The following is an 18,388-nucleotide window of genomic DNA, read 5'->3' as shown; positions in this document are numbered from 1 at the left end:
TGCCGTATAAGTCCCGTGATCCTGCCGTATAATTTCAGTGGTACTGGTGTATAAGTCTAGTCCAGTGATACTGCCGTATATGTCCAGTGGTACTGCTGTAAAAGTCCAGTGGTACTGCCATATAATTCTAGTGATCCTGCCAAATAATTCCAGTGATCCTGCTGTATAATTTCCGTGGTACTGCGTATAAGTCCAGTCCACTGATACTGACGTATATGTCCAGTGGTACTGCCATATAAATCCAGTGGTACTGATGTATATATCCAGTGATCCTGCCATACAATTCCAGTGGTACTGGTGTATAAGTCCAGTGAACCTGTCATATAATTCCAGTGGTACTGGCATATAAATTGAGTCCAGTGACACTGCCATATATGTTCAGTGGTACTGCTGTATAAGTCCAGTGGTACTGCTATATAATTCCAGTGATCCTGCTGTATAATTCCAGTGGTACTGTTGTATGAGTCCAGACCAGTGATACTGCCGTATATGTCCAGTGGTACTGCCATATAAGTCCAGTGGTACTGCTGTATAATTCCAGTGGTACTGGCGTATAAGTCCCGTGATCCTGCCGTATAATTCCAGTGGTACTGGCGTGTAAGTCAAGTCCAGTGATACTGCCGTATATGTCCAGTGGTACTGCTGTATAAGTCCAGTGGTACTGCCATATAATTCCAGTGATCCTGCTGTATAATTCCAGTGGTACTGGTGTATGAGTCCAGTCCAGTGATACTGCCGTATATGTCCAGTGGTACTGCCATATAAATCCAGTGATACTGCCATATTATTCCAGTGGTACTGGCGTATAAGTCCAGTGATCCTGCCATATCATTCCAGTGGTAATGGCGTGTAAGTCCAGTCCAGTGATACTGCCGTATATGTCCAGTGGTACTGCCGTATATTTCCAGTGATCCTGCCATATATTTCAAGTGATACTGCCGTATAATTCCAGTAATCCTGCCATATAATTCCAGTGGTACTGGCGCATAAGTCCAGTGATACTGCCTTATAATTCCAGTGGTACTGCCGTATAAGTCCAGTCCAGTGGTGCTGCCATATAAGTCCAGTGGTGCTGTCCTGTATATTATTTACTCCAAAAAATAAGATTTTACTCACCGGTAAATCTATTTCTCGTAGTCCGTAGTGGATGCTGGGAACTCCGTAAGGACCATGGGGAATAGACGGGCTCCGCAGGAGACTGGGCACAGCTAAGAAAGATTTATGACTACCTGGTGTGCACTGGCTCCTCCCACTATGACCCTCCTCCAGACTTCAGTAAGGATACTGTGCCCGGAAGAGCTGACACAATAAGGAAGGATTTTGAATCCCGGGTAAGACTCATACCAGCCACACCAATCACACCGTATAACTCGTGATACTATACCCAGTTAACAGTATGAAATATAACTGAGCCTCTCAACAGATGGCTCAACAATAACCCTTAGTTAGGCAATAACTACATACAAGTATTGCAGACAATCCGCACTTGGGATGGGCGCCCAGCATCCACTACGGACTACGAGAAATAGATTTACCGGTGAGTAAAATCTTATTTTCTCTGACGTCCTAGTGGATGCTGGGAACTCCGTAAGGACCATGGGGATTATACCAATGCTCCCAAACGGGCGGGAGAGTGCGGATGACTCTGCAGCACCGAATGAGAGAACTCAAGGTCCTCCTCAGCCAGGGTATCAAATTTGTAGAATTTAGCAAACGTGTTTGCCCCTGACCAAGTTGCAGCTTGGCAAAGTTGTAAAGCCGAGACCCCTCGGGCAGCCGCCCAAGATGAGCCCACTTTCCTCGTGGAATGGGCTTTTACTGATTTAGGATGCGGCAATCCAGCCGCAGAATGCTCCAGCTGAATTGTGCTACAAATTCAGCGAGCAATAGTCTGCTTAGAAGCAGGAGCACCTATTTTGTTGGGTGCCTACAGGATAAAAAGCGAGTCAGTTTTCCTGACTCCAGCCATCCTGGAAATATACATTTTTAAGGCCCTGACTACGTCCAGTAACTTGGAATCTTCCAAGTCCCTAGTAGCCGCAGGCACTACAATAGGTTGGTTCAAGTGAAAAGCTGATACCACCTTAGGGAGAAACTGGGGACGAGTCCTCAATTCTGCCCTATCCATATGGAGAATCAGATAAGGGCTTTTACATGACAAAGCCGCCAATTCTGACACACGCCTGGCCGAAGCCAAGGCCAATAACATGACCACTTTCCACGTGAGATATTTCAAATCCACAGTTTTAAGTGGCTCAATCCAATGTGATTTTAAGAAACTCAACACCAAATTGAGATCCTAAGGTGCCACAGGAGGCACAAAAGGGGGCTGAATATGTAGCACTCCCTTTACAAATGTCTGAACTCCAGGCAGTGAAGCCAGTTCTTTCTGGAAGAAAATCGACAGAGCCGAAATCTGGACCTTAATGGAACCCAAGTTTAGGCCCATAGTCACTCCTGACTGTAGGAAGTGCAGAAAACGACCCAGCTGAAATTCCTCTGTTGGGGCCTTCCTGGCCTCACACCACGCAACATATTTTCACCAAATACGGTGATAATGGTTTGCGGTTACTTCTTTCCTGGCTTTTATCAGCGTAGGAATGACTTCCTCCGGAATGCCCTTTTCCTTTAGGATCCGGAATTCAACCACCATGCCGTCAAACGCAGCCGCGGTAAGTCTTGGAACAGACAGGGCCCCTGCTGTAGCAGATCCTGCCTGAGCGGTAGAGGCCATGGGTCCTCTGATATCATTTCTTGAAGTTCTGGGTACCAAGCTCTTCTTGGCCCATCCGGAACCACGAGTATCGTTCTTACACCTCGTTTTCCTATTATTCTCAGTACCTTTGGTATGAGAGGCAGAGGAGGGAATACATAAACCGACTGGTACACCCACGGTGTCACTAGAGCGTCCACAGCTATTGCCTGAGGGTCCCTTGACCTGGCGCAATATCTAGTTTTTTGTTTAGGCGGGACGCCATCATGTCCACCTGTGGCCTTTCCCAACGGTTTACCAACAGTTGGAAGACTTCTGGATGAAGTCCCCACTCTCCCGGGTGTAGGTCGTGTCTGCTGAGGATGTCTGCTTCCCAGTTGTCCACTCCCGGAATGAACACTGCTGACAGTGCTAAGACGTGATTTTCCGCCCATCGGAGAATCCTTGTGGCTTCTGCCATCGCCATCCTGTCGGTTTACATGGGCGACTGCCGTGATGTTGTCTGATTGGATCAGTACCGGCTGGTTTTGAAGCAGAGGCCTTGCCAGACTTAGGGCATTGTAAATGGCCCTCAGTTCCAGAATATTTATGTGTAGGGACGACTCCTGACTTGACCAAAGTCCTTGGAAATTTCTTCCCTGTGTGACTGCCCCCCAGCCTCGAAGGCTGGCATCCGTGGTTACCAGGACCCAGTCCTGTATGCCGAATCTGCGGCCCTCTTGAAGATGAGCACTCTGCAGCCACCACAGTAGAGATACCCTGGTCCTTGGAGACAGGGTTATCAGCCGATGCATCTGAAGATGCGATCCCGACCACTTGTCCAAGAGGTCCCACTGAAAGGTTCTTGCATGGAACCTGCCGAATGGAATTTTGCTTCGTAAGAAGCTACCATTTTTCCCAGGACTCGTGTGCAGTGATGCACCGATACCTGTTTTGGTTTCAGGAGGTCTCTGACTAGAGATGACAGCTCCTTGGCTTTCTCCTGCGGGAGAAACACTTTTTTCTGTTCTGTGTCCAGAACCATCCCCAGGAATAGTAGGCGTGTGGTAGGAACCAGCTGTGACTTTGGAATGTATAGAATCCATCCGTGCTGTTGTAGCACTTCCCGAGATAGTGCTACTCTGACCAACAACTGCTCCTTGGCTCTCGCCTTTATAAGGAGATCGTCCAAGTACGGGATAATTAAAAATCCCTTTTTTCGAAGGAGTATCATCATTTCTGCCATTACCTTGGTAAAGACCCTCGGTTCCGTGGACAGTCCAAACGGCAGTGTTTGGAATTGGTAATGGCAATCCTGTACCACAAATCTGAGGTACTCCTGGTGAGGATGGTAAATGGGGACATGTAGGTAAGCATCCTTGTAATCCCCCTCCTCCAGGCTTGCAATAACCGCCCTGAGCGATTCCATCTTGAACTTGAATTTTTTTATGTATGTGTTCAAGGATTTCAAATTTAAAATGGGTCTCACCGAACCGTCCAGTTTCGGTACCACAAACAGTGTGGAATAGTAACCCCGTCCTTTTTGAAGTAGGGGCACCTTGACTATCACCTGCTGGGAATACAGCTTGTGAATTGCCTCTAGCACAGCCTCCCTGCCTGAGGGAGTTGTCGGCAAGGCAGATTTGAGGAAACGGCGGGGGGGAGACGCCTCGAATTCCAGCTTGTACCCCTGAGATACTACTTGAAGGATCCAGGGATCCACCTGTGAGCGAGCCCACTGATCGCTGAAATTTTTGAGGCGGCCCCCCACCGTACCTGGCTACGCCTGTGGAGCCCCCGCGTCATGTGGTGGACTCAGATGAAGCGGGGGAAGAATTTTGATTCTGGGAACTGGCTGACTGGTGCAGCTTTTTACCTCTTCCCTCTTCTCTGTGCAGAAAGGAAGCGCCTTTGACCCGCTTGCTTTTCTGAAGCCGAAAGGACTGTACCTGATAATACAGTGCTTTCTTAGGCTGTGAGGAAACCTGAGGTAAAAAGTTTTTCTTCCCAGCTGTTGCTGTGGATACGAGGTCCCAGAGACCATCCCCAAACAATTCCTCACCCTTATAAGGCTCTATGTGCCTTTTAAAGTCAGCATCACCTGTCCAGTGTCGGGTCTCTAATACCCTCCTGACAGAATGGACATTGCATTAATTCTGGATGCCAGCCGGCAAAATATCCCTCTGTGCATCCCTCATATATAAGACGACGTCTTTAATATGCTCTTATGTTCGCAAAATAGTATCCCTGTTTGACAGGGTCACAGACCACGCTGCAGCAGCACTATCTGCAGGTCTCAGTCTAGTACCTGAGTGTGTAAATACAGACTTCAGGATAGCCTCCTGCTTTTTTTCAGCAGGTACCTTCAAAGTTGCCGTATCCTAAGACGGCAGTGCCACCTTTTTTGACAAACGTGTGAGCGCCTTATCCACCCTAGGGGATATCTCCCAGCGTAACTTATCCTCTGGCGGGAAAGGGTACGCCATCAGTAACTTTTTAGAAATTACCAGTTTCTTATCAGGGGAACCCACGCTTTTTTACACTTTATTCACTCATTTGATGGGGGAACAAAACACTGCCTGCTTTTTCTCCCCAAACATAAAACCCTTTTTTAGTGGTACTTGGTTTAATGTCAGAAATGTGTAACACATTTTTTATTGCCGGGATCATGTAACGGATGTTCCTAGTGGATTGTGTATATGTCTCAACCTCGTCGACACTGGAGTCAGACTCCGTGTCGACAACTGTGTCTGCCATCTGAGGGAGCGGGCGTTTTTGAGCCCCTGATGACCTTTGAGACGCCTGGGCAGACGCGGACTGAGAAGCCGGCTGTCCCACAGCTGTTACGTCATCCAGCCTTTTTGTAAGGAGTTGACACTGTCGGTTTATACCTTCCACCTATCCATCCACTCTGGTGTCGGCCCCACAGGGGGCGACATCACATTTATCGGCATCTGCTCTGCCACCACATAAGCCTCCTCATCAAACGTGTCGACACAGCCGTACCGACACACCGCACACACACACAGGGAATGCTCTGACTGAGGACAGGACCCCACACAGCCCTTTGGGGAGACAGAGAGAGAGAGTATGCCAGCACACACCAGAGCGCTATATAATTTAGGGATTAACACTATATTGAGTGAATTTTTCCCAATAGCTGCTTGTATATACAATATTGCGCCTAAGTTTAGTGCCCCCCCTCTCTTTTTAACCCTTTGAGCCTGCAAACTACAGAGGAGAGCCTGGGGAGCTGTCTTCCAGCTGCACTGTGAAGAGAAAATGGCGCCAGTGTGCTGAGGGAGATAGCTCCGCCCCTTTTTCGCGGACTTTTCTCCCGCTTTTTTATGGATTCTGGCAGGGGTATTTATCACATATATAGCCTCTGGGGCTATATATTGTGATATATTTGCCAGCCAAGGTGTTTTTATTGCTGCTCAGGGCGCCCCCCCAGCGCCCTGCACCCTCAGTGACCGGAGTGTGAAGTGTGTATGAGGAGCAATGGCGCACAGCTGCAGTGCTGTGCGCTACCTTGGTGAATACTGATGTATTCTGCCGCCGATTTTCCAGACCTCTTCTTGCTTCTGGCTCTGTAAGGGGGACGGCGGCGCGGCTCCGGGAACGAACACCAAGGCCAGTTCCATGCGGTCGATCCCTCTGGAGCTAATGGTGTCCAGTAGCGTAAGAAGCCCAAGCTAGCTGCAAGCAGGTAGGTTCGCTTCTTCTCCCCTTAGTCCCTCGATGCAGTGAGCCTGTTGCCAGCAGGTCTCACTGTAAAATAAAAAAACTAAAATAAACTTTCTTTCTAGGAGCTCAGGAGAGCCCCTAGTGTGCATCCAGCTCGGCCGGGCACAGAAATCTAACTGAGGTCTGGAGGAGGGTCATAGTGGGAGGAGCCAGTGCACACCAGATAGTACCTAATCTTTCTTTTAGAGTGCCCAGTCTCCTGCGGAGCCCGTCTATTCCCCATGGTCCTTACGGAGTTCCCAGCATCCACTAGGACGTCAGAGAAAAGGGGTTATTAATATTTAATCCAAATAATTTTCACAGGGTTTGCCCTGTGTGGTGTAGAGGTACACTCGCCTGTTCCGCATATTGTTATATAGCTCCAGAATAATAATGGAGAACAAAAATGTGGAGGATAAAATAGGGAAATATCAAGAACAACTTCCTCCCAGTGCTGAAGCTGCTGCCAGTAGTCATAACATAGATGATGAAATCCCATCAACATCGTCTGCCAAGTCAATGCTCAATCTGATTGTAGAGGGCATGGAAAATCCAAAAAGCCAAAGTTCAGTAAAAGACCCCAAAAAAATAAATTTAATCGACTGAGGAGAAACATAAACTTGCCAATATGCCATTTACGACACGGAGTGGCAAGGAACGGCTATGACCCTGGCCTATATTCATGGCTAGTGGTTCAGCTTCAGATGATGATGGAAGCCCTCATCCTCCCACCAGAAAAATGATAAGTTAAGCTGGCAAAAGCACAGCAAAGAACTGTGCGTTCTAAGATGGTATTACAAATCTCCAAGGAGAGTCCAAATGTGTTGGTAGTTGCGATGCCTGACTTTCCCAACACTGGATGGGAAGAGGTGGCTCCTTCCACCATTTGCATGCCCTCTGCAAGTGCTGGAAGGAGCACCCACAGTCCAGTTTCTGATATTCAAATTGAAGATGTCACTGTTGAAGTACACCAGGAGGAGGGTATGGGTGTTGCTGGCGATAAGGAAAAAGTTGACGAGGAGCATTCTGATGGTGATGTGGTTTGTTTAAATCAGACACCGGGTTAGACAGTTGATGTCCATGGGATGAATAAACCCATTGTGATGCCTGGGCAAAGTACCAAAAAATCCTCCTCTTCGGAGGAGAATTATTTCTCCACAAATTTGGACAACAGGTGTCAAGCCGTGTGTTGCCTCTGTCAATCTGTAATAAGTAGGGGTTAGAATGGTAACCACCTAGAAACATCCTGCATTATACGTCACCTGCAGTGCAATCATCAGAAGTCAGTGTCAAGTTGTGAAACTTTGGGTAAGAGTGTAAGCAGTCCACTGACACATAAATCCCTTTTTCCTCTTGTACCTAAGCTCCTGTAAGCCACACCACCAACTCCCTCAACGTCAACTTCCTCCTCAGTCAGGAACGTCAGTAGTCCTGCAGGCCATGTCACTGGCATGACTGAGGAGTCCTCTCCTAACCGGGATTCCTCCAGAGAATCCTTGAGTGATATGCCTACTGCTGCTGTTGATGGCGCTGCTGTTGTTGCTGCTGGTAGTAGATCGTTATCCCAGAGGGGAAGTCGGAAGACCACTTGTACTACTTCAACTAAGCAATTGACTGTCCAACAGTCCTTTGTGCAGAAGATGAAATATGACAGCAGTCATCCTGTTGCAAAGCGGATAACTGAGGCCTTGACAACTATGTTGGTGTTAGACGTGCATACGGTATCCGCCATTAGTTCAGTGGGACTTAGAGAATTGTTTAAGGTAGTGTGTCCCCGGTACCAAATCCATTCTAGGTTCCACTTCACTAGACAGGCGATACCGAGAATGTACAGAGACGTCAGAAAAAGTGTCCTCAGTGTCCTAATAAATGCAGTTGAATCCACTGTTCACTTAACCACGGACATGTGGTCAAGTGGAGCAGGGCAGACTAAGAACTATATGACTGTGACACAGCCCACTGGGTAGATGTATTGCCTCCCACAGCAACAACAACAGCAGCAGCACCAGTAGCAGCATCTCGCAAATGCTAACTCGTTCCTAGGCAGGCTATGCTATGTATCACTGCTTTCCGTAAGAGGCACACCACTGACAACCTATTACGGAAACTGAGGGACATCATCGCACAGTGGATTACCCCAATTAGACTCTCCTGGGGATTTGTGATATTGGAATAAGCCCAAAAATATTGTGCATGCATTACGTCTGGGAAATTTGCTTGAAAAATGGCAGGGGCATGCAGGAGATGCTGTCGGTGGCCCGAAACATAGCGGGAAACTTTCGTCATTCATCCACCGTGTGCCAAAGACTGGAGAGCCATCAAACACTCCTGAACCTGCCCTGCCATCACCTAAAGCAAGAGGTGGTAATGAGGTGGAATTCAACACTCTATATGCTTCAGAGGATGGAGGAGCAGCAAAAAGCCATTAAAGCCTATACATCCACCTACGATATAGGCAAATGAGGGGGAATGCACCTGACTCAAGTGCAGTGGAGAATGATTTCCACATTGTGCAAGGTTCTCTAACCCTTCGAACTTGCCACACGTGAAGTCAGTTCAGACACTGCCAGCTTGAGTCAGGTCATTCCCCTCATCAGGATTTTGCAGAAGCAGCTGGAGAAATTTAAGGAGGAGTAAAGATGGAGCAATTACGCAAAGTATGTGGGACTTGTGGATGGAGCACTTAATTCGCTTTGCCAGGATTCAAGGGGGGTCAATCTGTTGAAATCAGAGCACTACATTTTGGCCACCGTGCTCGATCCTAGGTTTAAAGCCTACGTTGTATCTCTCTTTCCAGCTTACACAAGTCTGCAGATGTTCAAAGACCTGCTGGTGAGAAAATTGGCAACTCAAGTGGAACGTGACCCGTCAACACCTCCATAATTTTCTCCCGCAACTGTGGCTGCAAGGAAAAGATAAGATTTCCTTTCCCACCAACTGGCGGTAATGCAGGGCAGTCAGGAGCGAGTGCTGACATCTGATCCGGACTGAAGTACCTGCCAACGATTACTGACATGTCTACTGTCACTGCATATGATTTTGTCACCATTGAAAGAATGATGGAGCATTAAATGAGTGACAGCATCCAAGTAGGCATGTCAGAGAGTCTGTACGTATACTGGCAGTAAAAAGAGGCAATTTGGATGCCCTTGCACAAACTGGCTTTATTTTACCTAAGTTGCCCCCCCCCCCCCCCCCCTCCAATCTTTGCTCAGAAAGAGTGTTTAGTGCAACCGGTAACCTTGTCAGCGATCGCGTAGAAGGTTACTTCCACAAAATGTGGAGAAGATGGGAAGACTTTTACCAGCAATTGCCTATAGAAAGTACACAGGGACCTGTGATGGTGGATTCCAGTGGGGATGAATTAATACTCTGTGAGGAAGAGGATGTACACACTGAAGGGTGTGATGAATTGGAGGATGAGGATGAGGTCAACATCTTGCCTCTGTAGAGCCAGTTTGTGCAAGGAGATTGATTGCTTCTTTTTGGTTAGGGCCCAAACAAACTAGTGATGTGCACCGGACATTTTTCGGGTTTTGTGTTTTGGTTTTGGATTCAGTTCCACGGCCGTGTTTTGGATTTGGACGCGTTTTCGCAAAACCTCCCTGAAAATGTTTTGTCGGATTCGGGTGTGTTTAGGATTCGGGTTTATTTTACAAAGAACACTCAAAAACAGCTTAAATAATAGAATTTGGGGGTCATTTTGATCCCATAGTATTATTAACCTCAATAACCATAATTTCCACTCATTTCCAGTCTATTCTGAACACCTCACAATATTATTTTTAGTCCTAAAATTTGCACCGAGGTCGCTGGATGACTAAGCTAAGCGACCCAAGTGGCCGACACAAACACCTGGCCCATCTAGGAGTGGCACTGCAGTGTCAGACAGGATGGCAGATTTAAAAAATAGTCCCCAAACAGCACATGATGCAAAGAAAAAAAGAGGTGCAATGAGGTAGCTGTGTGACTAAGCTAAGCGACCCAAGTGGCCGACACAAACACCTGGCACATCTAGGAGTGGCACTGCAGTGTCAGACAGGATGCCACTTCAAAAAATAGTCCCCAAACAGCACATGATGAAAAGAAAAAAAGAGGTGCAATGAGGTAGCTGTGTGACTAAGCTAAGCGACCCAAGTGGCAGACACAAACGCCTGGCCCATCTAGGAGTGGCACTGCAGTGTCAAAGTGTCAGACAGGATGGCACTTCAAAAAATAGTCCCCAAACAGCACATGATGAAAAGAAAAAGAGAGGTGCAATGAGGTAGCTGTGTGACTAAGCTAAACGACCCAAGTGGCCGACAAAAACACCTGGCCCATCTAGGAGTGGCACTGCAGTGTCAGACAGGATGACACTTCAAAAAATAGTCCCCAAACAGCACATGATGCAAAGAAAAAAAGAGGTGCAATGAGGTACCTGTGTGACTAAGCTAAGCGACCCAAGTGGCCGACACAAACACCTAACCCATATAGGAGTGGCACTGCAGTGTCAGAGAGGATGGCACTTCAAAAAATAGTCCCCAAATAGCACATGATGCAAAGAAAAAAAGAGGTGCAATGAGGTAGCTGTGTGACTAAGCTAAGCGACCCAAGTGGCCGATCAAACACCTGGCCCATCTAGGAGTGGCACGGCAGTGTCATACAGGATGGCACTACAAAATATAGTCCCCAAACAGCACATGATGCAAAGAAAAAAAGAGGTGCAATGAGGTAGCTGTGTGACTAAGCTAAGCGACCCAAGTGGCCGATACTAACACCTGGCCCATCTAGGAGTGGCACTGCAGTGTCAGACAGGATGGCACTTCAAAAAATAGTCCCCAAACCACATGATGCAAAGAAAAAAAGAGGTGCACCAAGGTCGCTGGATGGTTAAGCTTAGCGACCCAATGGGCCGACACAAACACCTGGCCCATCTAGGAGTGGCACTGCAGTGTCAGACAGGATAGCACTTCAAAAAATAGTCCCCAAACAGCAGATGATGCAAAGATAAATTAAAGAAAAAAGAGGTGCAAGATGGAATTGTCCTTGGGCCCTCCCACCCACCCTTATGTTGTATATACAGGACATGCACCCTTTAACAAACCCATCATTTCAGCGACAGGGTCTGCCACATGACTGTGATTGAAATGACTGGTTGGATTGGGCCCCCACCAAAAAAGAAGCAATCAATCTCTCCTTGCACAAACTGGCTCTACAGAGGCAAGATGTCCACCTCCTCCTCATCCTCCGATTCCTCACCCCTTTCACTGTGTACATCCCCCTCCTCACAGATGATCAATTCGTCCCCACTGGAATCCACCATCTCAGGTCCCTGTGTACTTTCTGGAGGCAATTGCTGGTGAATGTCTCCACGGAGGAATTGATTATAATTAATTTTTATGAACATCATCTTCTCCACATTTTCTGGAAGTAACCTCGTATGCCGATTGCTGACAAGGTGAGCGGCTACACTAAACACTCTTTCGGAGTACACACCGGAGGAGGGGCAACTTAGGTAAAAGAAAGCCAGTTTGTGCAAGGGCCTCCAAATTGCCTCTTTTTCCTGCCAGTATACGTACGGACTGTCTGACGTGCCTACTTGGATGCGGTCACTCATATAATCCTCCACCATTCTTTCAATGGTGACAGAATCCTATGCAGTGACAGTAGATGACATGTCAGTAATCGATGGCAGGTCCTTCAGTCCGGACCAGATGTCAGCACTCGCTCCTGACTACCCTGCATCACCGCCAGCAGGTGAGCTCGGAATTCTTAGCCTTTTCCTCACAGCCCCAGTTGCGGGAGAATGTGAAGAAGGAGCTGTTGACGGGTCACGTTCCACTTGACTTGACAATTTTCTCATCAATTTTTGAATCTCTGAGAGATATAACGTAGGCTTTAAACCTAGGATTGAGCACGGTGGCGAAAATGTAGTGATCTGATTTCAACAGATTGACCACCCGTGAATCCTGGTTAAGCGAATTAAGGGCTCCATCCACAAGTCCCACATGCCTAGCGGAATCGCTCTGTTTTAGCTCCTCCTTCAATCTCTCCAGCTTCTTCTGCAAAAGCCTGATGAGGGGAATGACCTGACTCAGGCTGGCAGTGTCTGAACTGACTTCACGTGTGGCAAGTTCAAAGGGTTACAGAACCTTGCACAACGTTGAAATCATTCTCCACTGCGCTTGAGTCAGGTGCATTCCCCCTCCTTTGCCTATATCGTAGGCAGCTGTATAGGCTTGAATGGCCTTTTGCTGCTCCTCCATCCTCTGAAGCATACAGAGAGTTGAATTCCAGCTCGTTACCACCTCTTGCTTCAGATGATGGCAGGGCAGGTTCAGGAGTGTTTGCTGGTGCTCCAGTCTTCGGTACTCGGTGGCTAAATGCCGAAAGTGGCCCGCAATTCTTCGGGCCACTGACAGAATCTCTTGCACGCCCCTGTCGTTTTTTAAATAATTCTGCACCACCAAATTCAATGTATGTGCAAAACATGGGACGTGCTTTAATTTGCCCACATGTAATGCACGCACAATATTGGTGGCGTTGTCTGATGTCACAAATCCCCAGGAGAGTCCAATTGGGGTAAGCCATTCTGCGATGATGTTCCTCAGTTTCCGTAAGAGGTTGTCAGCTGTGTGCCTCTTATGGAAAGCGGTGATATGAAGTGTAGCCTAGGAATGAGTTGGCATTTGCGAGATGCTGCTACTGGTGCCGCCGCTGCTGTTCTTGCTGCAGGAGGCAATACATCTACCCAGTGGGCTGTCACAGTCATATAGTCCTTAGTCTGCCCTGCTCCACTTGTCCACATGTCCGTGGTTAAGTGGACATTGGGTACAACTGCATTTTTTAGGACACTGGTGACTCTTTTTCTGATGTCTGTGTACATTCTCGGTATCGCCTGCCTAGAGAAATGGAACCTAGATGGTATTTGGTACTGGGGACACAGTACCTCAAGCAATTCTCTAGTTTCCTGTGAATTAATGGTGGATACCGGAAACACGTTTAACACCGCCCAGGCTGCCAAGGCCTGAGTTATCCGCTTTGCAGCAGGATGACTGCTGTGATATTTAATCTTTCTCGCAAAGGACTATTGGACAGTCAATTGCTTACTGGAAGTAGTACAAGTGGTCTTCCGACTTCCCCTCTGGGATGACGATCGACTCCCAGCATCAACAACAGCAGAGCCAGCAGCAGTATGCGTTACACTCAAGGATGCATCGGAGGAATCCCTGGTAGGAGAGGACTCGTCAGACTTGACAGTGACATGGCCTGCAGGACTATTGGCTTTCCTGTCTAAGGAGGAAATTGACACTGAGGGAGTTGGTGGTGTGGTTTGCAGGAGCTTGGTTACAAGAGGAAGGGATTTAGTTGTCAGTGGACTGCTTCCGCTGTCACCCAAAGTTTTTGAACTTGTCAATGACTTCTGATGAATGCGCTCCAGGCGACGTATAAGGGAGGATGTTCCGAGGTGGTTAACGTCCTTACCCCTACTTATTACAGCTTGACAAAAGCGACACACGGCTTTACACCTGTTGTCCGCATTTCTGTTAAAATAATTCCACACCAAAGAGGTGATTTTTTTTTGTAATTTGACGAGGCATGTCAATGGCCATTTTCGTCCCACGGACAACAGGTGTCTCCCCGGGTGCCTGACTTAAACAAACCACCTCACCATCAGAATCCTCCTTGTCAATTTCCTCCTCAGCGCCAGCAACACCCATATCCTCATCCTGGTGTACTTCAACAGTGACATCTTCAATTTGACCTTCAGGAACTGGACTGCGAGGGCTCCTTCCAGCACTTGCAGGGGACGTGCAAATGGTGGAAGGCGCCACCTCTTCCCGTCCAGTGTTGGGAAGGTCAGGCACGCAAACCGACACAATTGGACTCTCCTTGGGGATTTGTGATTTAGAAGAATGCACAGTTCTTTGCTGTGCTTTTGCCAGCTTAACTCTTTTCATTTTTCTAGCGAGAGGATGAGTGCTTCCATCCTCATGTGAAGCTGAACCACTAGTCATGAGGAACATAGGAGAGGGCCTCAGCCGTTCCTTGCCACTCCGTGTCGTAAATGGCATATTGGCAAGTTTACGCTTCTCCTCAGACTATTTTAATTTTGATTTTTGGGTCATTTTACTGAACTTTTGTTTTTTGGATTTTACATGCTCTCTACTATGACATTGGGCATCGGCCTTGGCAGACAACGTTGATGGCATTTCATCGTCTCGGCCATGACTAGTGGCAGCAGCTTCAGCACGAGGTGGAAGTGGATCTTGATCTTTCCCTATTTTACCCTCCACATTTTTGTTCTCCATTTTTTAATGTGTGGAATTACAGGTAGATGCCAGTAATATATCAATAGCAATGGCCTACTGTACCGTACTGCTATATATTATATACTGGTGGTCAGCAAAATTATGCACTGTCCTCCTACTGTACAGAAGTAATTGAAATATAAAAAGCAAATAATTTATTCTGCAGTAATGTTCTGTAACCATGACATGACTATGAGGTGTGACATCCTCACATGGTTTAATTTAAGAAACTATTCAGGGAATTGATTTTTAAAGGATTGTAACTATGTACTGTACATTTAGTGGCAGAAACCTATGCAACTTTTTGTAGCACAAAAGACATAAATTAACTCTACACATGACCAGAAACAATTGTTCACATATATATCCATAACGATTTGTGCAAATTTGACATGCCCATTGCATCTGAAAAGCAGGATGGATAGATGGATGGACAAAGTAAAGGGACAGATTGGGTTGGTTATGATATGTTGACAGTTATCAAGTTGACATGAGAATGTCAACATGGTCAATATTGACTGGAAGTGACTTAGCTTCTCCAGCAGCATCTTCCATATCCTGGGTCACCATGTGACTGTTAATTGTGGGTCAGACCACCAATCTTCTGGCGTTCTGGAATTTTTCTGCTTTCCCTAACCCTATTTTCTACCCCTAACCCTTACTCTAGTGTCTAACCATAACCTCCCCCCCACCGCATCCCTCCCATCTGCAGCCTAACCCTGATGTTGACATTCTAACAATATCAACAATTCACCAGTAAACATATTGAGAATGTAGGCACATTGCCTGTTAACATTTTGACAAGGATGACATTAAAACTTTCAATACTTTGTTGTTGCCTTTATGAATGTTGACATTGTTATTAACAACCTTTTGACTACATTCTGAATAGTGTAAAGATGTCAAGTAAAGATTTGGGTCATTTCCCACAGATGCAGATATATTACTATACAACATGAGGGGTGGGGGATGGGGGATTGTTGGGAGGCCTTGTGCTTGGAGGGATTAGTGGGTGCAGTGGACAGGGAAATGGGGGAGAGTGACCGGAGGTGCCATGGGTGGGGGAGGGCCACATGGAGTAGTTGGGTGGATGGGGGAGGGTATTAGGAGGTGATGTGTGCAGAGTAGTGGCGGGGAATGTGGTGTAGGCGAATGTGGGAGGTTGGCCTGTGTTGCAGGGAGTGGTGGAGTTTCCAGGGGTGGGGGGCGTAGGTATGGTGCTCCCTTGGTTGGTGGAGGTACTTGTGAGGTGCAGCGGGTGTTGAATGGGCAGTTGCGCTGTTGCGGCCGGGGGTTGGGTAGGGGGTCCGGAGGAGCTGTGGGTGTGGCAGGATGCACTAACCTGTTGTGCTGCAGAAATACCCCGTTCTGCTTCCCCTACTGACCGTCTCTGTCCCTCGCTCCCAGTCCCTGTAGTTTTCTTATCTCCCATTGCGCCTCCTCCGCGCCGCGGCCACTCTGATCTGTATGTTGTCTCTTGCACATGCGCATATAACCCCGCCTCCCTCCTTCTGTCGTCCCAGAATCCAGTGTGTGCATGATGTAAGACTGTGATATGCGAATGCGCAAAAGAGAGCGCAGAGATGAAAGTGTCCACGGTGGTGAGGAGGTGGAATCTGAGATCCGTAAACTACAGGGACTGTCAGTGAAGGGCTGCGCCGGCCAATGGGAGCTGCAGAGAGCATTTTTTCAGCAGCGGTAGAGGTCACTACATCCCAGGCTACCTGCTGCCTGCAACTATCCTCCATATCTGTTCCCCTCCCTGCAGATGCTGTCAGTAGCCATGGTGTTCCTCTCACTGCTGCTCCAGCTAGGCATTGTCACCTCCCTATACTGTAGGTTGGTAGTGTCACTGGGCACCTTGTTCCTCAGTCTGCTGCTGGCACAGGGCATGGTGTAGCTCCCAACGGATGCAGTGACTGTATGGCTCTATCTCCGTCCATCGCTGTGACTCCACCCAGTGTTAGCCACACAGTGACAGATCTGGGCTAATATATAGGAGATGAGACACATGATTCAGATCTGTTTGTCAATATATTTTATGTTTAAAAGCCACAATCAATTACATTGACCAAAAATAATTTTTGGGCTTGAAACACCAACACAGGCCCGCCCTGCAAGTGCCCCAAGGCACCCCAGGGTACCACGATGCCCGCTTTGGGAACCACTCGTATATGCTTTATTATTTATTAATACATTCTGTTATCTTGTTATCTTTAAAGGTCTTCAGAACCCAGTGAATGTATTAAAGACACTCCTGCTAGTTCAAGTAACACAGGTTGAGAACATATGTGCTAGATGACTTTGTTGTTTAAAAAATATATAAACTCACATCCTTGACATCTCTTATTTGCAAATCAGTATCATGTGTTAGTTTACGTTGACACTATAATGCATCTAAGTTTAGTTTCTTCATTCTCATTCAATTTTCAAAAGCTATCCTTCCAAGTAACCAATGTGTCTACAGTGATTTCATAGTATTGCTGTGAAGTTTAATGCTATTTATACCAGTCGGTGTGATAGATGGAAGAAATCTAAATAAGTTAAACTTGGCTTTATCATTGTTTGACATGTTTCTAGATTTTATCCTATAAGTAGAATTGCTACATACTCTGTTAAGGTTTAAGTTGCAAATTCTCATTTTCTTTTTTGTAAGTTTTTAACAAATCAGAATTTTCTAGGATGCCCTTTTTGTATAAAATGCCCTTTGTGTTAAGCCCTCAGTGTTAAGTCTTTATTTCAAATAAGTTCTTTAGTGCTCATGACACAATTGTTGTTGCAAACCTCTTTATTGTAGAACTGTAGGAAATACATTACTCAGATGATAGATTCATACACCAACTACAATATATACACCAAAAAAGAGCTAATGTTGCCTTCCACCGAATACACACACCACAACAACAGGAACTACATACACCACACTCTGTCTTCCCAATGCAAAGAAAACACAGGCTATGGGGGAAATTTACTAAGCTCCCGATTTTGACCGAGATGCCGTTTTTTCTTCAAAGTGTCATCTCGGTAATTTACTAAACACTAATCACGGCAGAGATGAGGGCATTCGTAATTTTTTGCAAGTCCAAGAAAAAAATTACGAATGAATACACCATCGGTCAAATTACGCCTGTTTAGATATGAATCTCGGTCATTTACTAACCATTCGTAATTGTATTTGCTGCCGTGAAAATGCATTCGCGGCCGCGAAAAATTACAAATCGTAATTTTTTCCTAAAAAAAAACGCGCCAGCATTTGAAAAGCGTGTTTACATGTGTACTCAATTATCCATTACTCACACCTGAATGTTTGGCCCTATAAAAGTGTTCCAGGCACATTTTGAACTTCTCTCACTCTGAAATGGCGGCTGTGGTGTGTGGCAATGATTTTTTGTTTGCTGTGGGATACCTTAGACTGCTCCATGAGGCTTCCAGGAATCAGGCCCAGGTAAGTGAACATGGTCAACAGGTTGTCCAGGTACCGCGGAGGCTGCGCCAGCCTCGTTTTTTTAGAGGGCGTTTAAACTTAAATGCATTGTCCGATGATAGGGTCATACAGATGTTCCGCCTAAATAGAAACAACATTTTCCACCTGTATGACCTTGTCAAACTGGGCATAGACCCTGAGACAGCACGCTCTCGCTCTGTCTCAGGCCTACACAAACTCCTGGCTGTGTTACAC

This window comes from Pseudophryne corroboree, chromosome 7, assembly GCF_028390025.1.
Source record: "Pseudophryne corroboree isolate aPseCor3 chromosome 7, aPseCor3.hap2, whole genome shotgun sequence".
Taxonomy (NCBI): Eukaryota; Metazoa; Chordata; class Amphibia; order Anura; family Myobatrachidae; genus Pseudophryne; species Pseudophryne corroboree.
The sequence above is the reverse complement of the archived record's forward strand: the minus strand, read 5'-3'. Positions refer to the sequence as shown.